Genomic DNA, 2,552 nt, shown 5'->3' on the forward strand with positions numbered 1-2,552 from the left:
ATAAGTGGATGTGCGCTGTGATACAGCCTGGACATCCGCCATGTATAAAAATTCCTCAACTCCCAGCCAGAAGGCCGGGAGAATAAAGGTGTGTGCTCATATAGTGTGAAAGAGAGTGCGTGCAAATGTGCCTTCACTCAGTGGGATCCCACCCCCAAGTGAGTTAGGGCACCCCAGGGTCACCTGCCCTGGGGCACATAGCAACTCGGGCTTCCAAACTACCCGACCTCCTGATCTCGATCCGGCGGAGGCCTGGTCACCTACAAATGGTACCTTTAAACCAAATGCGTACCTCAGAGCCATGACCGTTGTGGTTCCCTGCCCTCACCTCAGCGTTCTGTCATCCCGCTACGATGGCCGCTGTACCACTGGCAGGGATGATCACTAACCTCAGCTTGAGCAGGTACTACACTTGATCTTAGCCAAAAGGCAGAGAAGCGATCACAGTTATCTATAATCATAGGAGTCCCTCCCTTCCCGTGGGAATACTGTCCCCAGTCCCGTACTGAAAACATTGTTACAGTATGGGGCAGTATTCCCGCGGAGATGCAGGGTCTCCTAGCAGCATTGATAACTGTGATGCTAGGAGTCTGGCTCCCTGAATTGTGGTTGGCCTGGGAAATACACGCTCCGTATATCACGGACCGAACACGGCCGTCTGAATAAGATCTTAGTCTAGTTACACAGTGCGGTCAAATCCCATTTTTTTTTGGCACAATTTTTGCAAAATCGTGGCAAAAACGTGATTTGACCGCACTGTGAGAATATAGCCTAACAGCACTATTTTTTCATATTTTGTATCCTTTTTTTATGCAATTTTCATAATTGCGGCACAAATAGCGTGTATTGCCATGATTTTTATATTATCGCGGCAAAACTGCGCCATTTTTGCCACGATTGCGAAAATCGAGGCAAAAAGACACTAGGGAAACAAAAAAAAATCAAAAACATTTTAACATACTTTATATATTCTACAAGTGGGGTCAGGGGGGAATGGTAAGCGGAATAGAGAGGGGGGGACACTCACCAGCCTGCAGGTCCAGTCGGCTGTGTAGAGAGGGACGTGTCTGATGAGCGGCTCTCTCCACACGGAACTTCTGCTTCTCATGCTGCATCTTCCTCTTCTGTAAGTCCTCTCAGGGCCCCAGCGTTAGTTACTTCAGAGTAAGGAATGGGCCCTATTACATTGCAGGGTCCGTCCTATCTCCAATTGACTAATGCTGGGGCCCTTATTCAAATGTTTAAAGCAGCTGAGAAGTGGGCGGGCCCCTATTTTTTCATCACTTTGGCCAAGCCCCTGATGGCAGTACCAGTAGTACTGCCCTGATGGCAGCCCTGTGTCTATTATATGGACAGAGACATCAGGGTCTCCTTCTAGGAGCGGAATACCCAGCCAGAGTGTCCTCAACGCTCTGGCCAGGGATTCCTCTCCTGGAGGAGGACTTGACATCACTGTCCATATATGGATAGTCACAAGATTAACCCAGCACATATATATATATATATATATATATATATATATATATATATAGATCAGTCATAAATGCATAAGCGACTAAAATCCAAGGATGCTCTGAAAGGAAACCTCCTTTCAGAGTATCTGGCAGACAGACACCTTAGACTCCTATACCATCATCTTTCTCTGTGCACAGCGGCAGTGATAAAGGCCTGTAATGGGCCTTTATCGTCCTCAGACTTTGGTCGCCTATGCATTCATGATTGATCTATATATATATATATATGAATTTAAATATATGAAAAATACGACAAAGATTAAATAATCGTTGCATCAACTAAATTTTCTCCTTTTTTTCTGTGTGCTAGGTTAATCTTGTGACTGTATTCTGGGAATCCACACCAACCCTATAAACCGAGACATCAGGGGCTCCCTTTAGGAGCGGAATACCCGGCCAGAGCGTCGACAACGTTCTTGCTGGGGATTCCGCTTCAGAAGGAGTAAATGGCAGAGCAGGGACTGGATAGTTTCTTGCTCTGACATAATATTCAATTGTGTCTGCATCCTGAGGACACAGGTACAATTGAATATGGTAGTTGCTGGGACACGTCCGGCAAATTCGGGACTGTTGGCAAATATTCCACACTGATGTACTGTTTTATTAAAAAAAAGAAAAGAAAAAAAAAAGTTTTCAAAGGTGTACATAGCCTTTAATTAGTTTGTATGGGGAGATTTGACCGTATTTGCCATGTGTTTGACCTTCTTTAGCATCTATTCACAGGTTATGGTCATATTGCGTTTTTCATTTGCAGAGATTTTCGCAAATCTGTGATAATGACATGGTTATAAAAGTAATTTTACAACTACTCATTTTCATGGCTCTTGTCTGGCCGTGTAAAAGGACCCTAAAGAAATGGATTAGTTGAAAGGGTTTCTGTGTTTCTTTTTTGATAAATCTTGTCATATGACACACTTACGTTGCTGATTTTTGGCTGTTCCACCACTGATGGTTTCCTGGTTCGACTGCTGCTCCTTTATTTATAACTTGAGGTCATGTCTGTCATCTATAACAATGTCGCATCACGCTGTGGTAATG

The 2,552-nt window shown here is 44.3% G+C and overlaps 1 pseudogene; it reads right to left on the bottom strand.

Annotated features, from left to right (window-relative positions):
- Positions 1 to 372: 372 nt before the first annotated feature.
- Positions 373 to 442, bottom strand: LOC142751162 (U2 spliceosomal RNA; annotated as a pseudogene).
- Between the last annotated feature and the right edge of the window lie 2,110 nt (positions 443 to 2,552).

Source organism: Rhinoderma darwinii, chromosome 3 (assembly GCF_050947455.1).
Source record: "Rhinoderma darwinii isolate aRhiDar2 chromosome 3, aRhiDar2.hap1, whole genome shotgun sequence".
Lineage (NCBI taxonomy): Eukaryota > Metazoa > Chordata > Amphibia > Anura > Rhinodermatidae > Rhinoderma > Rhinoderma darwinii.